The sequence below is a fragment of the Ambystoma mexicanum genome, chromosome 10 (genome assembly GCF_040938575.1).
Source record: "Ambystoma mexicanum isolate Mex_15411 chromosome 10, UKY_AmexF1_1, whole genome shotgun sequence".
Lineage (NCBI taxonomy): Eukaryota > Metazoa > Chordata > Amphibia > Caudata > Ambystomatidae > Ambystoma > Ambystoma mexicanum.
This window is the reverse complement of record NC_090932.1, coordinates 1,173,147,931-1,173,172,812: the sequence shown is the minus strand read 5'-3', so window position 1 is coordinate 1,173,172,812 and position 24,882 is coordinate 1,173,147,931. Positions and strand designations below refer to the sequence as shown.

At 49.6% G+C, this 24,882-nt stretch overlaps 1 pseudogene; it reads left to right on the top strand.

Annotated features, from left to right (window-relative positions):
- The first annotated feature begins 947 nt into the window (after positions 1-947).
- Positions 948-24,882, top strand: part of LOC138493299 (selenoprotein M-like) — a 69,487-nt pseudogene continuing 45,552 nt past the window's right edge.

Genomic DNA, 24,882 nt, shown 5'->3' with positions numbered 1-24,882 from the left:
CTGCTCAACTGTGCCCACCCCCACAGTGCTTACTGGAATGTTCCTCGAGCCCTCATTGCTCCAGCCTTCCACTAACTTTCATCACAGTGCAGTTGTGCAGTCACTTGAGTTTGACTTAGTCTCCCCCACCTTGTGTCTTTATTTTTCCTAGACACAATCTGCTAACACAACTGATGCACACTCCTTCAGGGCTAATAAGAGCAAACATGCCAACATGCCCTATTCCATTCCAGGGTAGTATTCAAGTCTTGTTTCTTTATTTGCATTCTGGGACATGTAGTCCTGGACTTCCCCGTCATAAATCCCGAACTGTTCGAATGTGTGCAACAGGACAGCAAAAAACAAGCATGCAGGCTGAAAGCCGCGCTGTGCTCCCTTTCAGGGAGATGGTGTTCAGAGGAGCTCCCACGTGTAAGTGTCTGTGTGTTTGGAATGTTGTCGAAGCCGCCTTCTGCTGAAGGGTAACAAGAGCAAATAAGTAAAATAATCACACGTAGCCACCTGAGTATCCACTGAAAAATCTCACTTAGCCAGAAATCGGCCCCTGCGACGTGGAAAGGTTGTCGATCTGGAATGTTTATCACTGAACACATTTCCCCAGGTCAAGCTTTCATGAGAGAAAACGCGATAAGATCGCACCTGTTTCCATTAAATTCAACGTTAAAACTAAAATAGTCATATATGCCGAACCAATAACTTGAAGTATGAGGGGGAGGCAGTCGACGAAAGAATGTAGATTGTAAACCGGACTCTAAAATTCCCCATTTCACAATGTGAAATGGCCGCTGGCGACCTTGCCCAGCATTCTGTTATAACCCTTTCCACAGATCACACCAGGGAACTGACATCTGCTTAAAGGAATCTCCATTTGGTACACCCCTACGCAGAGTGGTTTGATCCACAGTGAGGGTGATAAACTCTGGGCCCTGGACATACCCTGCAGACTTGGTGCGCACTTGGTGATACACGCAGCACGATGGGGTGGAAGGTGGTTCTGTGTCTCCTGGCCATAGGAATCTCTGCACAGGACACAGACAATCCCACAGATGCATCTGCCGAGCAAGACCAAGAGGTTGCCAGAGGAACAATCATAGTAAGTGGTTGGGTTCTGCACGGTTAGTGTGTACAGATTAAAGCTTACTTGTCTGTTCAATCATGGTGGAAGGCCAACTCGTTAACAAATAGAATAATGGCTCTGACAAGTCACGAAACAAAGGGAGGCCATTTTGATGGGTTGATGGTGGAGCTGTGGCAGGCAGGCCAGTTTCCGCTTATATCAGTCTTCCACCGTATGGTCTTGCTTGCTTTTTTCGGGTTGAAACGGATGTTCCTGAACCTCTATGGTGGTAGTGATGTGCTGATTGTCACCTCAAACCTCTGCCTTGTCACACACAGTCGTTACTCTCTGAAGGTAAGTCTCTGTTCCAGAGACACGAAATCTGTATCCCTTAAAATAATATTTTTGCCCACTGTAACCATGGTGTAAGTATACCCAGACCTTCTTCCTAAACTTTGTGTGTCTGTCGGTGTGCACGCGTGTGTGTGTGCAAGCGCACACTCTCGGGCTGGGTGTGCTATGCCTTCTTCCGGATGTCATCTTCAGTACCCTTTTCTTCCTTATTCACTATGTATGATTTGAGAATGTGCCCTTCTCTGATGTACTATAATGTACTATTTGTTGAGCCTGAGAATGGAGGGCAGCTGTCAAGCGAGAGGGTGTCGCCCATTCCCTCACAGACTGGGGACCCCTCTCTTGGAACAGGTGCCCTCATTTTGCAGGTTAGCTCTGTACTCCTATTTGTTTCTGAAGTGGAACCCTGCACTCTGTATGCACGTATGTGTGGGATTTATAAAACGCAAACATTACTAAGTAGCGATGGAGAGATGTGCCAAAAAAGAACGACAAGGGGAGCCTGGGGATGGGCAAAGAGTTGCTGGCAGGAAGTCAGTGGAGGCGAGGTGGTTCTTGAAGAGCAGAGCATGCAATTCCTTCCTGTAATGTCCTCTCCTGGAATTACCTGTGTCTACTTTTGCTGGGCCAAGCAGAATGGGGTATGTTCCCGCTGGATTTTAGTTCAATTTCATTCAATTATTCATTGAAATCTCACAGTCAATGTCTACATTCAGTGGGCCTCATTACGACTCAGGCGGTAAGGGGTTAACGGCAGCGTAAACAGCGCCGACCCTTACCGCCTGAGTACGAGGTCCCTTAGCGCCATGGAGGTTTTAACACCTGCTTTTAGCAGGTGTTAAAATCCATGGCGCTAAGGGACCATGGAGTTAATTACGCCACCGTAATTTACGGTGGCGTAATTAACGCCTTCCCCACTCCCATTATGCCCTATGGGGCAAAAATGGGAATGGGGAAGGGTAAATGGGGATTGGGGACTTACCGCCCCGCCAAGGTCGGAATGGGGCGGTAAGTCCGCCAACCACCATGGCGTAAACGTAGTTTACGCCATGGTGGTAAAGTCTCGGCCCAGGCGGTAACTTACCGCCTGGAAAACATCCAGGCTGTGGATAAGCCTGCAAAGATGTGTAATGCAATGTATTGTTTTATGTACACAAATTGTTTTTAACTAAGTAAAATAAAGTAGTTTGAAAGAACTTATCTACAAGATAGGGCAGATATATGTGCAAAATGGCAAAAAAATACATTACACCACATATACTTAAACTAGCAGTTGTACCCGTGCTTTGCATTGCAATTCCCACTACAAAAAATAAAATTAGACAAACATATACTTTTTACACTATCTACGCCATGGAAACTAACGGCATGCCAAATTTCAGGTTTGTAGCATGTTGAGAAGTATGCTGAACGTTTCAAACAGACACACACACACTTATCCAAGCATTGCATACCGCTTTAAAAAAACACTTACAAATAGTACAAAATAGAAAAATGAATATTTTATACTTTTTGCATTGTCTACACCATGGAACCTACCCACGTGCCAATTTTTAGTTTTGTAGCACGCTGGGAAGTATGCTGAACATTTCGAACAGACACACACACACACACATATCCTTGTATATATAGAGAACTTACCTACAAGACAAAGTGATATGCGAGACAAAAGACCAAACATAAGATCATATGAAGAAAGCAGAACCAATTTTGGAACAAATCAACCTCGACAGAAATCCTATGTTCTTTTGGATCATTTGTATTTTACAAACAAAATTATTCTAAATCAACAGTATTTGAAATCAGAGCATCATATCAATCAAGAATTTTTATTGGGATTTTTAAGCATTTTTTATGAGGAAAAACCTCATAATGAGTCATATCGCAAAGACAGCGTCTACGTATAAAATGTTTCTTCACCTCTTATTCCTGCACCTTCCTGCGTAAGTAGGAGTCCTTTGCCCTCCTGTAAAAACACTTTTGCTGGGGACTGCTGTTACTATGTGCCAGTCCCCCCAGCATCTTTTTTGCCTTTTGGTGTGTAGTCCCTCTTCTCCTGTCCCTTTTCTTCTGTTCTTGCCAGTCTTGATGGGGCATCAGGTATTTATGATTGGCTTAAGGGAGAAGGTGGGGTGGAGAGGAGAAGTGAGACTTCCCATTCCATGCAGTTTCTGGTGATGGATTACTCTCCGATGACTGGAGTTGCCTGATCGTATGATACTGCAGGGTCTACCTGCAAGATCTAGGATGCTACCTGGGGTTATGGGTTTATACGCTTGCATGTAATGGCCAGCCCCTTCTTAGAACTACTCTTGGTTTTACAAGTGCAGATCTCCGGTCTATGGCCCTCATTACGACCCTTGCGGAAATTGACTGACCGGACCGCAACAGCGTAAATAGCGTTTCCGCCATTGCACGAAGGAGCAAAGTGCGGCTAATTACGACCCATCGGGCACGAGCATTACGCCATGGCGGAATCCGAAAGGCTGCGATGGCGGAAATGACCCCAAAACGGCCCTTACCGCCGCCGTACGCTGCACCAGGTGCAATACCGCCACCCATCTTAGCGGTCACCGTAATGAGCGGGCACCGTAATGAGCGGGCACCGCAAATTACGGGCACCGTAAATATACGGAAACGGAAGTAAAAGCATGTGGCCGGAACGGGAAACAGCACGCCGCACAACTATAAAATCCGAATCCCAACACAACCATTAAAAATCCGACCCTGACACACATCCCAACCCGTTAGCAACCCCAGTTAAAAAAATAAATATGGGAAAGGTAGCCAAGAAAGCGTGTGATCGCAAGCGGCAGGTCCACTTCTCCCGAGAGGAACTGACCGTGCTGACCGAGACCCTGCAGGAAAATGCCGCCGTCGTCTTCTCCAGTCAAATGACCAGGACGGCCCTTGCCAACAAGAAGGCCATATGGGCCCTTGTGGCACAGCGCGTAAGTGCGGTGGGGACAACACCCCGCACGCCACAGCAATGTCGCAAGCGGTGGGACGACCTGCGGATCCGCGTACGCAGCATACTTTCTGCGAACAGGAACATCGCCACAGCTACCGGGGGGGGATCAGAGTCGCCCATCAAGTTGACCCCCTGGGAGGAGATCTGCGCCTCCACCATAGGAATGGAGAGCATAGAGGGAGTCGGAGGGATGGAGAAAGGAGTGCCGACATCCGGAGAATCAGGTAGGTTTGCCAAGAGAAACAATGCGAAATCCACAAACCACGAACATGTGCAGTACCATGTGACCCCATAGTGCAATACATACTTTGCCCTGACAGCGCCCTCTAAAAGTCAGAATGAATAAACAAATTAATCAAGATGCCATAAACAACCCCTACATGTGCAGCATGCACCCCCTAACTGCAGGCAGCCAAATGAATGCATCCTCAATCCACACGAAAATGAGACCACCTCCAAGGCCCAGTCCCATATCAGCCTCATGTACCACCCCAATGCATTTGATACGTTGCCATTCCAAATCCGACAGACCCATAACTAACGCTCGCCCCTCTTTACTCCACCACAGGGTCCGATACCAACGACGAGCTGCAGGACACCCCTACCAGCACGCCTGCAAAGAGGGCCAGGACCAACGTCCCAAGAGCCTCCACCTCAGGTGCAAGGATCAAGACACGGCAGCAGCAGGAATCAAGTGCCAGCACACTGGAGGGGACTGCAACAGGCACCCCAGCAGCCAGCAAGTCCACAACCCCAGCACCACAGGTCCCCCCAAAGAACGTATCTGATGGCACTGCCTCTGGTGGTAGCAGCACCATAGGTGACACAGCTGTCATGCCAGCATGCTCCGACACGGAAAACAGTGCTGGCGACGTAGGTACCATCCATGACCTTTCCCAATCCCCCTGCATGTTCCATCCCCTACACCATGACGAAACCACGCAGGGGCACCCTGAAGACGACGACTGGCCAACCCCCACAAGTCCTGTGCCAAGGCAACATGTGTTGAGCAGCCCCCCTGTCACACCACCGCAAATGTCCATGGCCCAGCAGAGGCAACAGTCCCTCGACCTGCTGATCGAGCAACAGCAGGAAGCGTCCACGCTACTCAAGGACCATGCAAATGAATGCGGGGGTTCCAGGGCAGCCATGGAAACATCCACCGAGACACTCAGGGCACAAATAGAGAAAAGTAGTGAGAGCCTCAGGGGAGAAATGGAGAGAAGCACCGAGAGCCTGAGAGCACAAATGGAGAGAAGCACCGAGAGCCTGAGGGGGGAACTGCATGCGACGTCCAAAGACGTTTGTGCTGAACTTGCTGCTGTGCGCCGTGTGCTCTCGGAGCTCTCACAAACCCTCAGAGACATGCATGGACGCGAGCAGGCAGAGACGTCATCCGTGGCAAGTTCCGTCCAGGGCAGCCCCCAACGCAGATCTGGCAGGAACCTGCGCTCCACGGGCAGGGGTGCCCCTGATACCCGTAGAGGGGGCTTGCAATAGCGTCTACCCACGGGCAGCATGCATATCTGGACACTGGTGTTGGGGGGGGAGGAAGTAGGGTGGAGGGGGTGTGTTGGGCTTCACTGGGTGGCGGGTCCATAGGGTGTATGAATCAAATCACATTAACAATACAGCACTTCATTATCATCCAATGACATGTGTGGACATTGATATTTGCGTACGAGGCCTTCATAGGCGTACAGTCCACTATGTGCCTGTACTACACACACACAGTGCCACAGGTCCCCTTTCCGTGTAATAGGCACCATGCGTGGTTGCTAGAAGCATGCATCTATGATGCTCTGTCGGATTGCACGTGCATCCTGTGCCTCATGGACTCCCTGGGGTGCCTCCACATCCCCACCCTCATCATCATCATCTTCAGGTGCATGCAGTACAGCGTCAGGGGGCATGGGCACATTCCTACGTATGCACATGTTGTGCAGCATGACACATGCCATGACCATCTTAGAAACCCTCTCATGGCTGTACATGAGTGCCCCGCCAGACCTGCTGAGGCTGCGGAAACGAGCCTTCAGTAGGCCGAATGCCTGTTCAATGACCACACGGCTACGTGAGTGGGCATGGTTGTAGTCCTCCTCATGCTGGTTCTGTGGGTTCCGGATTGGTGTAAGGAGCCATCTCTTCAGTGGATACCCGGCATCACCTGTATGGGACGAATAAAGGGTGTCAGTGGAATGATAGTGCTAAGTAGCCCCCCCCCCCTCCTGCAAGGTCATTGACGCATCAAATGGGCCACGATGTCATGCATGGAATGAGACTCACCGAGTAGCCAGGATCTGTGCCCTGCGTGTCGCTCCATGTAGCGTGGTATTCTTGTGTTCCTCAGGACCATAGAATCATGGGTAGATCCTGGAAATCTGGCACAACAATGCGTAAAGATCTTGTTGGAGTCACACACCATTTGCACATTGATTGAATGAAATTGTTTCCGGTTGCGGTACTGGACCTCCATGGCATGTGGGACAACCAATTCAACATGGGTGCAGTCGATGGCACCAATGCAACCCGGGATGCCGCCAAGTGCATGGAATCCCACCTTTGCGTTGGTAATCTCCTGGTACGTGCGTGGTAGTGTGATGTGGTCGTCGGCGTGCTTCAGGAGGGCATCGTGCACTTGGGAGAGTGTCCGTGAGAACAGTGGCTGTGAAATGCCATGCAACTGTCCCACTGTGTGCTGGTAGGTGCCTGTGGCCAGGAAGTGGAGTACAGACACCACCTTCAGTAGGGGTGGGATGGCGGTTGGGCTATCTATCATGCTCACGAGGTCAGCATGTGTCATGTCCACAATGGCGATTATGGTGTCCCGGTCCAAACGGTAGAGGGTGTGGATCTGCTCAGCAGTGAGGTTGAACGGATCAGCTCGGAGGCGTGGGATTGCGGGCCGCCTGCGTGGTGGTAGTGGCAGTGCTTGTGGGCCTTGCTGACCCTGCCTTGCCCTCCTCCTCCTCCTTCTCCTCCGTCTCCCCTGTGCGCCCGGTTGTTGTACCTGTTGTTGTTCGTCGTCTTCTTGTAGTTGTAGCACTTGCAGTGCTATCTGGTGCCCCAGGCCCAACATCGCTAGTCCTGCCGGTAGCATTTTGGAGTGGGAGTGGTTGTGGGAGGGGTTTGGGTCTGCTATATATGTGCTGTCGGCCTGTATGGCCTCCACCTGTGCTGATTGAATGAATCTGTGGCAGATGCAATCCCTTCTGGCCGAGCACGTCCCGCACGTAAGGCTGCATTTGGCCGCATGGCATCTTGGGATTGGAATCATGTATCAAATCCCGATGGCAGTGTGATGTACTTTGACTGATTTTCATGCTATGCTCCCATTGTTACACATGCTATGATTGCAGCCGCTTACATACCTGTGAAGAGTCAGTGGTATGTAGGGCTCGATCGATGGCCGACCCTCATGCAGCACAGTATCGTACTTCACCGACGGGCGTGGCGTCCCATTTGTGATTGCAGCCAGTTAGCATTATGACACACAGCCGCACTACATTGATGTAATTGTGAATGCAAGCGTTCACAGAAGCCTTTTCGACGTAATGTTGCAAGTGAGGAATTCGAAGGCCAGGATTTTTGGTTGCGAAGTAGCGGTGAGGAGACGCCCACAGGTCTGCCTGGAAATGTAACGTTCTATTGTTGAATGTCCTTGGGACAGGGCCCATAACGAGCAAGCAATGAATGACATGAATTGAATGGGATGCGCAATAGCGTAGTGGACGATAAGGCAGGACGTTCCCAAGTCCATCTAGCTTCACGACACTACAGATCCGGCCAGGAGCACAGTGGTTTTTGCAGACTGCATTACGCACAGACGCGATGGAAGTTTCACATATTATGTGAGTGAATGTTCATGCGTTTTCATTGCGGGATGAGGGAATGATGAATGGATGCATGGACAGATGATTCCATTTAGGGTCTGACATGTACATGTGTTTTTTGATTCAATCCCCTTCCCCTGCGCTATGTGATGCAAGGCTGCCATAGTGGGACTTACGTCTATCTGCCCTTGTCGGATCCTCCCTGTCTCGACGCGCCTTCATACACTTGTGTCTAGGCACGTTACTAATCCCATGTCATGGGTTCTATCTTGACGGACGCATGCACAGTAACCGACGTTGCCAATGGTGTATTAACCTCGATTGGTTTCGTTATGTATCGATACTGATTTAGGGGTGTGTATATTCCTTTGGAGTGGGCTAGCATGCATATGGGTGTGGATTTGGTGTGTTGAATGAAGATAGTGATGCATCATGTGTCATGTAGTGCAATCGGTTAATTTGTGTTTCATTTTGGTGACAGGTATCTCCTGCCCTATTGCAGATGCCATCTGTACGCCACTCCTCCAGATGGTTTTTACTCTCGACACCTGCAGCTTCGGGTGAATCAGTGGAGCAGCATTACGATCTTATGGGACGATCGCCAATGGGCCACATGCCCTTACGCTGTTCTGGTGGCTAGGTGCAACATTTCGGCCTTTCAGCTGGACTAGTGCCTGCCTCATGGGACGGACCTGCGGTTCTTGCCGCTTCCATGTTGCCTTTTGGAACGTTGATGTTGGCCCTGTGTGCCATGATGGTACAGGGCGTCACACAAGTGGAAGCTGGTCAATTATTGCAGATGCAGCCCTCGGTGATGATGGATGTTTTGGTGTTATTTTACAAATTGCTGTGAGGCCTTTGTCATTTGGATGTGCATTTAAATTGTATTCCGATATTTGGCGTGTTGCGTTATTCTTTGCAGGTGATGTGGCGATTTTCGATTTGTGGCGGTATGTATTGCGAGATGATCTGCATTGTGTTCCGCCTTCTGAGTTGAGTTGTGTGGTACAGTACTGGCCGCTTTTGCCTACGTAGCACAGTGTGGTCACGGATAGGGGCTGCCATTGTGACTGTTTACATGATGTGCTGTTCAGGGGCGGGGGATTGGCTTTTGGCCGACTGGTGCCTGTCAGCCAGGTCGATTGATGGTATGATGGGATGTTCAGAATGTGGCTGGTCACAGGTGCCTGTGTTTGCGTGCGTTTGTTGGAGGGGGACTGGGGTCATGTCCATTGGAATAGCTTCTGTATTCATGCCATCTGTGCCCTGCAGCTCCCATCGGCCCCTCTTGGGATGTGCCTGGCTGCTCAGTCACTCTGCCAACTTGTGTGGTACATGCTTCTGCTGATGGTTGGTTTGTTTACTGGCAAGAGTACAGGTCTGGTGCAATCCCCCTCAGGATGCTGTTTTGGATGTTGCCTTGCGCTGGTGGCAAGCGATGGGGGACTACTGTTGTTTTGTGTCATGTGTTCTTGATTTCCATTTTGATGTCTTGTACCTTCACATGCCTGTGCTGCATCAGTACGGCTATGGTGAAATGCCGTACATGGATGCCCACTCACGGGGCGCTTCGAACACCTGCATGCATTTCTACGTTGGCATGCATGGGTGAATTGTAGATTTCACTGGTTGCATGGTGTGAGTACATTGCGCCTGCCAGGAGTTGTGCAATGTGGCCAGGGAGTGGAGTACAGGCACTCAGTGGGCCATTTACGGTTGGTTCACGATGCCGTATTTCTCGCCATGGCGGAATGGTCCATTCCGCCATGCCTGATGGCGTTAGGTACATGTCCGCTAGGGTCGGAATTGGCGTACCGTTGCACCATGGTGGTGTTTGCGGTTTGGCATGGTGCGCGCGCGCGTGCTTAGTGCAGTTAGCGTTGGCGTTCACTACGGTGTCGCTAATGGCTTCGTACTTTGCGGTGACGGGTCATAGTCGCACCGAGCGCTTTTCGATGGCGGTATTGCATTTCCGCCATCGTTTTCCCCTTTCCGCCAGGGTCGTAATGAGGGCCTATGTATTGTGAGAGGTGAATTGGTAAGTTGTCTGCTACTTGTTTGCCTGTTTTTACTGCACCTGCCTTGATTTCTGTTTTTCTTTCTTTCCCTTCTTGGCTACCCGACTCCAAGATGCCACCTGTAATGTAGCCCCCTGCTATGTCTGCAAAAATAAAATCTGTATTTGTATTAAGAATTTTCAGAACACAACAAAGCAGCAACAACAATTGTATGCACAAGAATACATCACAGAAAATCTAACTCGTCATGCAGTTTAGTCTTGTAACATTAGGTTAATGCTGATGTGAAGAGGCCAGGAGGACACAAAGGACAAGCCACATGGGTGGAGGTGGGAATTGAATTAAAGGCAGAATAAGAAAAAGGTGGGAATGCTGATTTTTAGGGTCCCAGGTAGCTTTATGGGCCTGGGGGACAGGTGGCTCCAGACGCGGCACCAGTATTCTAAATGAGTTCATGGTCAGTCACGGCTGGGGAATATGTTCACTGAAGGGGCCTATATATCTCCCCAAATTAGCATAAGTAACCAAGAATTGCGAGGGCACCCAAAATAATGTAGCAGAGTCCAGGGGGCTTCTAGCCTGACAAATGTTTGGAAATAATGGGAGGAAATGGTGCCTTTTACAGCACAGTTTCTGAGACAACTGGTGCAGAAGCGATTCAATTTACAATCCATTCTGTAGGTAGGTGAGTTATCTAGTGCAATCGTGGCTAGTAAGCGACAGAGCGCTGTATAATAAAGGGAGCGGAACATAGAGGGGGTGTCTAATCAGTTAAAGGTCTTCATTTGTCAGTGAATTGTTTCTTCAAGAGAAGGTCTTCAGATCTTTCCTGAGTCCCAGGATGGTTGGAGCTGGCCTGATATGAGCAGGAAGGCTGCCCCAGAGCTTGTGAGCGAAGCTGTAAAATCCTTGTTTACTGGTCTCTCCTTCTTGCCCTTCTTGGATTCTAGTCTGGTGACATCTTGGCTCTACTGACCACCTGAGATGGTGATCTTTTTAAAGTATGATGATGTCTTGGACATTAGGGTGTTGTAGGTGAAGCAGGCTGTCTTGAGGGTAACACAAGCTTAGAGGGGTACCAGTGTAGTTCCTTGAGAATGGGGGAAATGTGGTCACATTTCTTCAGTCCTATAATGAGTCATGCTGGACAGATTTCAGTGGGGCCAGAGTAGTTGTTGGGAACTTGCCAGGAGGGTATTGCCACCGCCCAGGGAGAGCCCCAAAGCCTGGACACATGAATCTGAATCTGAGACACAGAAAAGGGTTTGATTTGGTGTGTGCTTGGCAATGTGTGCTTTGAAGCAGAGGTCACATCATGCATCAGGGTCCTGGTCCTTCATTGATTTGCCTTGCTTTAACATCCCAGAGATTTGGAGGAGGAAAGCGTAGGGGCAACGCGCTGGTCTTGGAAGCAAGGCCATGCAGAGCAACAGAGGTTTGAATCCCGGATCCGTGCTTAGAAATCGAACTCAGGTACGGTATTAGGCGAGTCTTGGAAGCAAGGCCACGCAGAGCAACAGAGGTTTGAATCCTGGATCCGCGCTTAGAAACCGAACTCGGGTAACGGTATTAGGCGGGTCTTGGAAGCAAGGCCACGTAGAGCAAGAGAGGTTCGAATCCCAGATCTGCGCTTAGAAACCGAACTCGGGTACGGTATTAAGCGCGTTACAAAAAAAACAATCAAATTAAATTGTGGCTTTTCTATCTTGTTACACATGAGTACAGTGAAAAGGTTTGGAGCATCTCTCAGTGGGATTTGGGCTTCTATAGATCTTTTTTCAGAAGCACATATTTCATTTTTTCCCTAGCCACCAGCGAATGTTTGAACCGGAGAAGCACAAAGCACAGCGCCGGTCCATCCTGCCACAGATGGTCTATGGAAACGATTCCCTATTGTACAAAGAGAACCAAGAGGTTCTTCCTACCATTTATCTCAATCAGTCTATGTTTCCAGATAGTGGAGGACGACCAATGCCAGCGGAGTCAATAAACAATATATTTGTTTATATGGAACACAATGCAGAAATATTACACATTAAAACATTCAAATGAAAATAAAAACTACTCACAGAACAATGCAATGAATAATAATAACATCTGCTACAGGTGTAAAAGGAACCTTTAAAGACAAAACAATACAGATACATTAAAAAACAAATTGCAATAAAAATCACTTCTAGCAGTATACACTAAAAAGAAGATGTGGCCTGTGTTAAATCATTTAGCAAGCAAGTCATTATAGACCATATGACTGCTGTAAGATGGCAGAATCCTAAAACCAGAACAGACTCAGACTCTAGGATCTATTGTGTAAGCCTTGGCAAAAGGAAAAAGGAAACTCATATTCATAGTGCAACGAGGCCATTCATTTTAAAGTGTGTCCTGAAGTGTACAAAACAATACACCTAAAGTATGGGATCACTCCACACTGCTCATCAAGTCAGAAGCCCATTAAATTCATGGGGTTCCTCAGCAGCCCAAAGTCGAACTTGGTCAGGTGAGGCGGAATCCAACATTCTGGGAAGCCACCAGTAAGCAACATGTCTTTCATGCCACGGGGTCCGTGAAGCATCCTTCAGGTGGGACGCTTCTCCAATGGCACATCGAAACATATTTGCCATTTCGAAACTCTACAGTTTGACCCAAAAAAGTAGTGGGTGGATATATTAGCCAAATCAATAATAGAACGGACACCCAGACTATCCGGACACAAAGCGAAGATGTTTACTGGGGGAGCGCATCACGGAGAACGAATTTCAATTCCACGGGCTCAACGCCACTCGAGTTAGGTCCACCCCAGACCGTAGCTCTACCAAGTGAAGCAAACGCAGCCTGGTGAACCTCAAGTGCACGAGAAATAGGTACAAGGCCAAATGTTCTCTTGCACCCAAGATTTGGGCATGTCCACTGGGGCGAGGCACGTGCCACTCTTCAGAATTTTGGCGGGCCAACACAAACAGCCAGGTGGTAGCAATAGACCACCACTTCCAAAGGAGTATTTGAGACACAGTATTTTCAGTGTGGCCTTCTTCCTCGCAATCGCTACTTCAGGACCATAATGTGTGTTTTATTGATTTTGTTGACCAATTCCTGCCCACGGCAACACTCTGTGAGACCCTGCAGGAGACCAATGAGGGCCGGCTCCATTACTGCTGGCTGTACCGCATTGTCAACAAACAACTGGACAGGGGTGAGGCAGCCCCCAAACACGGTGGAACCCTGGCCCAAGGCTCCAAAATAGTCATGTAAGACATTAGGAAAAAGATTGAACAAAATGGAGGCCAAGACAAAGCCCTAATTGGTTTAGACGCTCCAGGGCCTTACCCCAGGCATCTACAGTGGCGTCTAAAATGTGGTGATGCTGTCGACACACCGCTACTCATGTTTTTGCTTCTGTGGCCAAGCTCTGCTTTTGTAAAAGGCTTTATGCACAGGGGCTGGACCAGAGAGGAAACACAGGCGCAGCAGCAGCTATTCCTGATAATCGGGGACGGGCAGCCTTCCAGGATGCACTTATGTCTTCAGATAATGGGTTAGACACTTCATATCCCTGATGCATCTCGCCTGGAACCACCTGGCAGTCTGCGCTTCGTTGCAGCTTCTGATGGCATAGAATTAGTTCACCTGCAGCTTATGCTTTCTATTAGTGAAGCAGGGTTAAAGAGACACACTCGCACATACGTACACGCATGCGCACCCATGCACACGCACTTTTCTGCATACTTAACTCACACAAAACTCACACAACCACCTCTCGCACAGCAAGCCGCACGCACTTCACCACACCACAACAACAAACAACACATAAGCCAAACCAACAGCACACGAGGACTGACATCGATCCCATATTCGCACCAAAGCTCAGCGCACAGTGTATACCGAACTGAAGCTGCCAACAGGACACCACCTCTCTCACTATCCTATTGCCTCTTCACCTTACTAACCCACCCCGCCTTCTCATTTACAGATCCGTCTGAGCGCCTGGGGACCAATTCCGTTTCTGACGGTGCGCGGTACAAATAGCTTTAACATTAACATTAACATTAATTTCCTACAGCTCCTCGTAAGATGCACTGGGATAGCTCCGGCAACCCGCTGTACAAACAGTGCAATGTACTATGAATAATGAAATGTACTGTATTACATTTTATAGTCCATAGATTGTTAAATGTGCTTTGGAGACTGCATTACATATTTATCACAATCTATACAGTGATAAAGGTACTGCAAGTACTGCATTGCATTTGGAAGTGTTTACAGTGTTAAATATATTGTGGACACTGCATTACATGTTACAGTGTGTGCTGTGGTCCACGTACTGCGGCTGTGACGTCCCAGGTAGGTTGTTCGCGCATGCGCGAGCCTCGTTTCGGGCCCGCGCATGCGCAGGTTTAATAAACTGCGTACGACGGCAGTTGCCGCTGGGACGCGCAAGCAGCAACAGCGCGTCCCGTGTCTCCTTGCATGCGTGCGTGAGTGCATAGTTGAGCGCGTGTGTGGGCCACAGGCGGCCTGTGTGACCCCCACAACACCACAACTGGCGACGAGGCGGGAGACCGCCGTAGTGCTGGCCTCACATTCACGGATGTGAAAGCTGGCGACGCCACGTCGGATGGAAGCACGGACCCGGCGCGGACATTCTGGCAATTACAAAGGGCAAGCACACAGCAGTAGCGGCCTGAAAGTGTGCTCGTGCGCTGCTGTGTAAGTGCCACCGAACAATTTTTGGAACTTTTGGTCGCCCCAGAGCCCTGAGGACGATCTTCTCGACACAGACACCCCGTCAAGGAGTGCTGCAAGACACGACAAGGCGGTGAATTGGCCAGCAGCAATCTGAGGCACGTGCAAAATCAACTCCAGTCAGGTTTGCGGCCTCTTAGACATTAAGAGGTGCCTGTGCGACCTGTGACCATGGCTGAAAGCGAGGATGAAGGAGGAACTGCGGCAGTAGCGACGAGAGCACAACAAGGATCATTGCTACCAATGCAAGAATTTGATGTATCAGGTCCCCCGTCAAAGTTAGGTCCAAAGTGGTTGCTATGGATTAAGAAACTTGACATGTATTTCACAGCAACGGGGATAACTGATGACGACGCAAAAAGGGCGACTCTGTTGTATTCCGCAGGTCTGGACGTAATTCGCATATATGAATCTCTCAACCTGCAAGTTACCACATATGATGCCGTCAAAGCAACATTGGAGAATCGCTTCATACCACTGTCCAATGTTGATTTCGAGAGATTCCTATTCTGCGGGGAAAAACAGAAGGAAGAGGAATCCCTAGATCGATTTTGTGCCAGATTGCGGCTGATGGCCACCACCTGCCGATGGGACAATGAGGATTTGATGATACGTAATCAGGTCATCCAAGAGTGTCGATCCGGGAAATTACGGAGACAAATTCTGAGAGAGCCAGGATGGACCTTACAACAAATACTTGACATCGGCAGAACGTATGAGCTCGCGGAAGCGAGAGGTGCCAGGATGGATGCAGCAGTGCGACCGGGCGCATCTGAGGATGCCTTTGCCATCAGCAAGCGGGCTGGATCGAAAAACAAGTGGGGTCCGAGAAAGGAAGGGACCCAAACACCATATGGGTCTAACGTGATTTGTCAAGACTGTGGGTATGATCTGCCTCATTCGGAGGAGTGTTCAGCAAAATCAAGATCGTGTGGCAGGTGCAATGGACCGGGGAACTATGCGAGAATGTGTCGGGCCCCTGCTCCCGTCCCGGTGCAGAGAGGCCCGGCTAGAGCTCGGGGGAGTGGGTCAAGACGACAATGGAGCATTGCGGCCCTAGAGCAGGATATGCAGAGACTACAGTGGGCCGAGGAGGAAGAGGAAGAGGAGGACGAAGTGTTCTTCATTTCAAAGATTGCCTCTGGAACTAAGAGAAAGAGGCAGCCCAAGTGTGTAGTGGACATTCAAGGAGTGCCGACACAAGTGCTAATTGACACCGCAGCATCGGTCTGCGTACTGGCGGAAGAGCACTATCAGAAAATTCCAGGCCCTCCCGCACTGGACAGGTCGACGGCGAAAATATTCACGTTCGGCGGGGAAACTCTGCTGCCAATCAAGGGCGTGTTCGTAACCCTGTTATCCAAGGGGGAAAAAACTATCAGGGCAAGATTTTTTGTCACGGACGTGAGTCCCCATTCCCTACTCAGCTGTGCGGCAACCGAAGCACTGAACCTGGTACATTTTGCATACAAGGTGTATTTGGCGGACATTGACTCACTGCTTGTCAAGTTTGGGGGCATTTTTCGAAGGGGTCGGAAAGTTGAAGGCACCCCCTGTGCGTCTGCACATTGACGAGTCAATCCGGCCAACAGCCCTGAAGCATAGGCGGATCCCTTTCCATCTAAGGGAGAAGGTGGAGGAAGAGCTGCGGTCGCTCGTCAATATGGACATCATCGAGAGGGTGGAGGGGCCTACGCCCTGGGTGTCACCTATAGTGGTTGCACCCAAGCCAAAACAGCCCGGCGCAGTGAGGATATGTGTAGATATGCGCCTCCCTAACGCCGCAATCAAAAGGGAGAGGCATTTGATGCCCACCATGGATGACACTGTAGGGGAGTTGCAGGGGGCGAAAGTGTTCTCTAAGTTGGATCTGCGGGCTGGCTACCACCAGCTTGAGCTCCATCCAGACTCGAGGTTCATCACCACTTTTACGATGCACGAGGGTCTCTACCAGTTCAAACGTCTGAGTTTTGGCATTTCATCGGCCGCCGAGGTGTTCCAAAACACCATCCGGGGAGCTCTGGCAGGCCTAAAAGGTGTGTTGAATGTGAGTGACGATATTTTGGTGTTCGCCAGCTCTGAAGCTGAACACATGAAAAGGCTAGAGGACACACTCAAAAGACTGCACGATCTGGGTCTCACTCTAAATCGTCAGAAGTACGAATTCTTTAAAGACCGAATTGGGTTTTTCGGACTCATCTTTCACGCCTCCGGCGTGTCGCCTGACCCGGCGAAGATCAGAGATATTCGTGAAGCGACCGCCCCACAGTCTCCTACGGAGGTGAGGAGCTTCCTGGGTATGGTGACGTACTGCGGGCGTTTTATTAAGAGCTTGGCCTCGCTGGCGGAACCGCTCAGGGCTCTGACGCGGAATGATGTAGTATGGAAGTGGGAAGCTCGTGAACAGGAGGCATTTCAAGCCCTCAAAAATGCCCTGTCCGATGAAGACACGATGGCGTACTTCAATCCATCGGTGGAATCCGAGATCGTGGTGGATGCCAGCCCTGTAGGTGTGGGGGCGGTGTTGCTACAGCCTGATGAGAGAGGGGACATGCGACCGATTGCATACGCAAGTAAGGCCCTTTCCAGTACCGAGATGAGGTACTCGCAGATTGAGAGGGAGGCCCTGGCCATCCTGTGGGGCTGCCGGCATTTCCGCCTCTACATTTTGGGCAAGCCCGTCGTGGTAGTGACAGACCACAAACCGCTATTGCCTATATTGGCGGGAGTGTCATCAAAACCACCGCCGAGAATAGAGAGGTGGATGTTGGCCCTCATGGAGTATGGAGTACGGCTAATATACAGACCGGGGACCAACAACCCGGCGGACTATCTGTCGCAACATCCCAACAAGGAGAATACGGAAGCAGAGAGCGGTGAAGAGGATTGCCAAGGTTTGCTCTGTCAGGTGGTGGAGGGGGCACTGCCAATGGCTCTCTTGAGACTGGCCATAGCGACGGAATCCTACAAGGATGAGGTCTTCGCCATCATCAAAGCCGCGGTGAGGAGCGGAGATTGGAGGGAAGTGCTGCGCAACAACTCACGGCGCCACGAGGAACGAGGAGGCCCGGAGGGACCTACAAGCGCTCTGGCGAGTGAGAGACGAGCTATCTATCTCTGATGATGGACTCCTTCTCAGAGCGCAACAAATTGTCATACCACAGGCGCTAATGAAAAGGGTGTTGGAACTGGCGCACATTGGTCATCAGGGGGTCGTCAAGACCAAGGTGAGGTTGAGGCCCAAGGTCTGGTTTCCAGAGTTGGACGGTGAGGTGGAACAGTTTGTGAGAAGATGCCTGGCCTGCCAGGCGGCAACCCCGGGAGACAAGGCCCCGCCAATACGCTCCATGGAGCGCAGCACGAAGCCTTGAGGGACGGTGCATGTGGACTTTGGCTCGACGGGTCGAGGCATGTACTTTCTGGTGGCCGTAGACCAGTGGTCGAGGTACCCTGAGGTCGAGGTGGTGGAGTCGACGGCCACGGAATTCACCACCAGAGCGTTGGACAAAATGTTTGCGACGCACGGCTTCCCGGACATACTGTGTTCTGATAATGGACCCCCATTTACTGGGAGCCAGTTTGCTCATTTTCTCCGAGAAAGGGGGATACATCACCGCCGCGTGTCTCCGCTATGGCCACGAGCCAATGGAGAGGCCGAAAGAATGATGCGGACACTCAACAAGGTGCTGAGGATTTCAGCCAGTGGGGGTGAAAATTTGCGGACGACGCTCGTGGAATTTTTGAGGGAGTATCGAGCAACGCCCCACCAGTCCACGGGGGTCGCTCCCGCAGAGGCGCTGTTTGGGCGGTGCCCGAGGGGAATGTTGCCAGAAATGGAGGGCAGAAGACCCGGGGTCATCGACGACGTGAAAGTGCAGGAGGAACGAGAGTTGCGCAACCAGAAGGAAAGCGAGAGGAGGGGTCTGCAAGAAATGGAAATGCAAGTTGATGATTCGGTGCTGGTTCGTAATCGGCACCCGGAAGGCAAGTTGTCTCTACCCTTTGAACCTCGCCCCTGGAAGGTAACGCATGTAAAAGGGACCATGGTGACGGCAGCGTGTGAGCGGGGCACCGTCACCCGCAACCGGTCTTTCTTTAAGAAGGTGGACATGCCGGAGGAAGCACAGACCCTGGGTGAGACTGGAGGCCCCGAAAGGAATCCCCGAGTGCACGAGGACGTGCCAGCGAGTGAGAGCACTCCCTCTGGAGAGGGTGACCGACCCCTGCCGACGGTCCCGCCCCGGTATCCGGTCCGACGGGATTGCAAGCCACCCGTTCGCCTCAAGGACTACATCTTGGACTCAGGGGACTGAGCTGGCAGCAAGAGAGGCCGCTCCCGAGTGGTGAGCAAAAGTGTTCATGTTTACCTGTTCTGGGGAGCCCAGGCACCCCTAGTGTTATACTGTTTCTCGTTATAGAAAAAAAGGGATGTGACGTCCCAGGTAGGTTGTTCGCGCATGCGCGAGCCTCGTTTCGGGCCCGCGCATGCGCAGGTTTAATAAACTGCATACGACGGCAGTTGCCGCCGGGAAGCGCAAGCAGCAACAGCACGTCCCGTGTCTCCTTGCATGCATGTGTGCATGAGTGCATAGTTGAGCGCGTGTGTGGGCCACAGGAGGCCCGTGTGACCCCCACAACACCACAGCGGCTGCTGCATTGCTAGGGTGACCCGATTTTCAAGACAAAACATGCCCCTTAAGAGGTGCGAATGGTGGGTGATTAGAGAGGGCAGGGTCGGTAAAGCTGTATGCTATGAGGGACAATGAATAAAGTTAATGGGGGTCGTTTAAAATGTATTTTGCATTTTCTTTCACTGCGTTTCTTTCAGCCTTTACACCGCAGTGGATGTGGAATGGAGGAAAGGTGGGACCCAGGCTTGGCTCGGAGGTGGTGTGGCGATGGGGTTGTGGGGAGCAGGCGGGCCAGAAGTTGACATAGTTCCACTACTTCTGCGTGTACACTTCGACCACTGGACTGAAATATATATCATGAGGAAGGATAAAGCAGAGTGTGCTTAGAACACTGTCCAGAAGGGGGCGGACATGGTCAAGATTGACGGAAAATGCTCCATGCAAACCAAACAAGAAGAAAGCCTCAGTTCTGAGGTGTGAGGCTTGGGCAGGGCTGCTTATAGCGACTTCTCGTTTCCCCAAATGCATTCCTTCCACAGCTTGCAAATGTATTCTCAGGTAGCGCAAGTCTCCCAACACATGCCTTCAGACTCCTGACGTGCGCTCAGGAGAAACTGCTTTGGTTGCGAATCAGGGAGGACTGAGGGATCTGTGGCAAGCCTGGGGGCCACCGCCCCCGCCCACTTAATGTCCTATGTGTGTATTTATCAAGTGTAGCTGAAGCAGGGGGGCAGGAGCTCTTCCAGCTCTACACCACACGCTCTGCAAATGTTCTTCAGAAGATGAATGTTTGCATATTAGTCTCACCAACCAATGGAAGTGTTCTGTTATGAGCATTAGCAGCGGCGGCGCTAGCCACCGCGGGAGGGGGAGGGGGCGGGGGGGCTGTGGGGGGCTGAAGCCCTCCCAAAGTGAGGAAGTTACAGGCAGAAGGCAGCACTGTGCAAGGATGCTCAGTCCGGGGAAATGGAAGGTGGCGCTGCAGCGGGAACCTGCCAAATGCCTCACCAATGAGAGCAGAGAGTCTTTAAGCAATCATTAATAGACAGCAGCAACTCATGTACAGTGGCAGAGGATAGAAGGCTGCACAGCCCCTATAAGCATGAAGCCAGACTTAGCTGCTCTGCTCAGCTTTTAGCTGGCCTGGCTCCCACTTCCAAGGATTAGCATCTCTTTGTGAAACTAAATATGCTCAAAGTTGGGCTGCAGATGGGTGTAATGGGTCCAAATAAGGCATAGCGGATGAAGCAAGGGGCGAAAGAAAACAATATAGCCCCACGCGCGAGCTGCTTTCTAAACCTGTCCTCCAGCCCCCAGTCTGAATCCACTGCTGAGAATCACTGGGCCTCATGAGTATGGCGGAAAGGCAACAACGGCGCCGGTAACGGAACCGTTGCTACCATACCGCCATAATACGAGTTGTGCTCACGGGTCTCGCTCTGCCCGCCAGAAGTGACTTGGAGAGAGAGGATAGACACATCAACTCTGAGTAGATTACCCTGGAGTCAAGCTGATATGCAGAACGAATTTGGGCCCCCTTCTGCCTTTTCAGATTGGTCCAGCTCAGCGCTTCATGTACTCTGTTGCCCACTGGTATGAGAGGGCCATGAGCAGCAGATCCTCAGGGCCTCGAATAAAATGATTTTAGCAGCCCACAGTGCTCAAAATGGAATACTCACAAAAAAAATGGAGTCATTTCAACTGACAGAGAATCCATTAAGCAACTGATATTACATACCCGGGTAAGATTTAAGCACCTGACATCCCTTACTACACACATTGATGTCTCCCCAGCCCACAATTATTGTCTATCTAATATAGACTGGCAAGTACACCAGCTCCTACCATCAAAACTGCTCCAATGCACAAATAGAGACAGCCATAGGCCCCTACACATCTTCCTTAAGGAACGCCAATCAGCAGTAAAGACACCTGGATACCACCCCAACACAACCACATTACTTCCCAAACCACCACAGTCCTCTTCTCAAGCATTTTAATTCCCAGAACAGGCCCCTCAATCCTGCTCCAACCTATGTCAGTCCTGCTCTAAAACCACATTGATCCTGCCAAAAGCAAGCACTCAACACTGCAAAAACACCCAAACTCTAATCCTGCCCAAAACGCCCAAAATGCTATTCTGCCCCAGAGGGCCTCAACCTTGCCTAATGGGCCCAGTCATGTTCAAACCACCCAATTCCTACCCAAGATCTTCAGCCCTCCCCTAAGGAACCACACCTCCTACTACGAGTTCCCCGATTCTGCCTGCAAGGTTTCCAAACCTGCATAAACCAGGTACATGAATATTGGCTTCCTAAAACTGTCTGACAGCAGCCCAATACTCCTACAAGCACGCGCTTCTATTCCAAAGCACCGTGATCGCATTCGGAGGGTGCCAACACTGACGCTAAAGCAATCCGATTCTGCTCCTCTCCCTGCTTACGCGTCCTCCCCCCACGACTTAACTCACCAATGAATTGCAAGTGTTCAGTAGGCCAGAGGGTGTGCTGATCGAGAATGGTAACTGGAGCAACACGTCTCTGAGGGTCGAAAGTCACTCAACAAAAAAAGACACTGTAGACCAGAACTCGAACTCCAGATATCATAACAGTGTGACTTTTCACCAGACATCGCTCCACCTGGGGAGGTTTGCACGCAGCCATACCACCGCCATTTTAGCTCATTAGCTTGAACCTGCCTTTGTCTAATCCTATGGGAGAAGTTCAAGGGCACAAGTTTCGATGACATTGCAGAGCATCGTGTCCGTGATTAGCGACAAGTGGCTGAAACAATTTACTGTCTAATTTTGATGCATTTTTGGCAACATTCGGTAGCATTTGCTAATTATACAGTGATGTCGTTGGTGTTTATATAGAGATCGCCAAAAAGTTTCAGCGTCCTGAAGATGTGCTAATCAGACGGTTCCTGAAAGTGTTGGTTTTACTGGCTCGACTTCTCCTGTAATTGTTGGCTTTACTTGCTCCTGTAGCCAGAAGCTTTTTCCATTCTATAAGGAGAAGTAAGCCTCTTTCATTGGTCTATTTCTATTAAGTTTTGAAAAACTTCAAGTACTGAAAATTCTGTGCTGTAAATAAAGTGCAAGGCAGAGTAGACCATAGTTGGGGAAATGCTAAACTGGACCTTGATGCCCTGCATATATGTAGATGTTTTTAAGACGCCAAAGAAGCCCACTGGCACATTCTCAGAGTATGACTTGGAAATAGAAGAGGGAGAAGCAAACCATCTGTGAGATGTTATTTGGTAGCCAATCCCAGTGAACTTCCAAACATGCAAAAAATACAGTCTGGGGGAGGATTGTGCGACATACACATTCCTCTTCTGGAACCAAAGGCACCATCATAGATAAGGGTTCCAAATTAAGATGTGATGAGCGGGAGCAAAAATCTGTTCCTGGGTGTCAGACAGCACCTAGTAGGCAGGAGCTACCGCTAGGGATCCAGGAACAAATACCCAGTGCACCATGAACCTAACTTCCACATGAGATGCCATACTTTAGCCTAGTGTCTATTATCTAGGATTCATTATATTTCAGTGTGTACTAGATGTCCCCTAATTCTTCTTCATGAACATTCTCAAATACTTAATGTGGCATATGCATGTTTGTAAGGCGCCATTGGCCCGAGGAGCCCCAAGTAGCTCCTGGTAGCTGCTGCTTTCCAGCTAAACCGGCTCTCCTAAGCTAGAAGCAGGAGCCAAATAGCTCCCAGCTCCCCTCAATGTTAAGAGAACAGCGTTGTGACCTATGAAAAAGTTCAGAGAGCAGCATCTTGCTCCAAAAACAGGTACACAAGGGTCTGTTGGTGGCCCTCTGCACGAAAGAAGACGTGTTCAATCGTCAAAACCAGAGCGTGCAAAACATTTATGTGAAGTGCAGCTCGCGTTCGACTTTTTCACGATTTTGTGGTAATTTTGCATGCCAAATTGAAATGAAATTGCAAACCAATAATTTGCATGGGAAGCAGGAATTATGGGTGAGGCAAAATTCACCAAAGCAGGAGAATTTCCTGAAAATATTACCTCACTTTTTGAAGAGCAGATCCGCTGGAATCTGCCCACTCCTAGTAGTGTGTCTTGAAGTGAGATTTTGAAGGTAAGCGTATTCTCTTCGAAAAGTATTCTTGAGTGTGAAGACGAGATCACAGTAGAAGATGCATATGCCAACAGGAGTAATGATGATATTAGTAGGCAACGGGCAAATAAACACCACGGAAATGGCAAAGGATAGGCCAGTGCACATCCAAGTGCATGTTAAGCTACATTGAGAACACAGCCAGAGCAAGACAGAGCATAATCAGAGGTCTTGGCCTGCAACAGAGCACCTCCCCCTCCCTCCAGCTGAAAGACAGCCATCAATGGCAACGTCATGCAATTCTAATCTCGAAGAAGGTTTCACATCTAATGTTAAATGTGCTACCTAATACAATGAGGACTCAGCATCTTAGTCAGGTGGGCACAAGACATTGAGCATGAATGGTGCGCAAAGATGGGCTCCTGGCAACAAACATGGACATGAGACATTCATTGGGTATGAATGAGGAGCACACTTGCAGGAAGTACTTTGGAGGTCATTCTGACTTCCTCCTGGAAAGCAATGTAGTGAAACAGGACTTACTCGCTCTTATTCCAGGGAACTTGTTTTATGCACCAAGCAGTCCCATTCCAATTCTGACGGCGATTTGCTCCTGTTAAATAGCTCTTGCATCACCATTACCTTGCTTACACTTTGTGCCTTTGCAGTTAGTGCTGTGTATTTCACATTGTGGGGTCAGTGTTTAAAGGTTTCATTATTAATTATTACAAAGGTTCAGCTTCAGGGTATACTTCATAAAGCAGATATGCTTTGTCCAAGTTACAAGTCACCATTTAGGCTGGGGCAATTTACACGTGTGTGTGTTAGTGTCTATGTTTGTGTGTAGTCCTTTTGTACTTTTTGCATAATCTGTTTATAAGGAATGTGGGGGGATTTGTCATACAAGAAGGTACGTTTTCGTTTTGTGTGACTCAATTCAATTGTATATATGTTATGTTGATTTATATGTCAATCTTGCCTGAGATGAGGATTCGCTTCTTTAGTTGAAGTTGTCATCAAACAACCTTGTGGAAAGTGACATCCATATATGGCAAAAATATGTATCTGGTCTTTGTGCCTTTTCATTTATAAGCACACTTTTCTATGGAAGGACGTTAGGTACATTTTTTCTTATCAAGGTTTTTACACCATACGTCTGTACCTTCTATCCAATGTATTTATTTATTT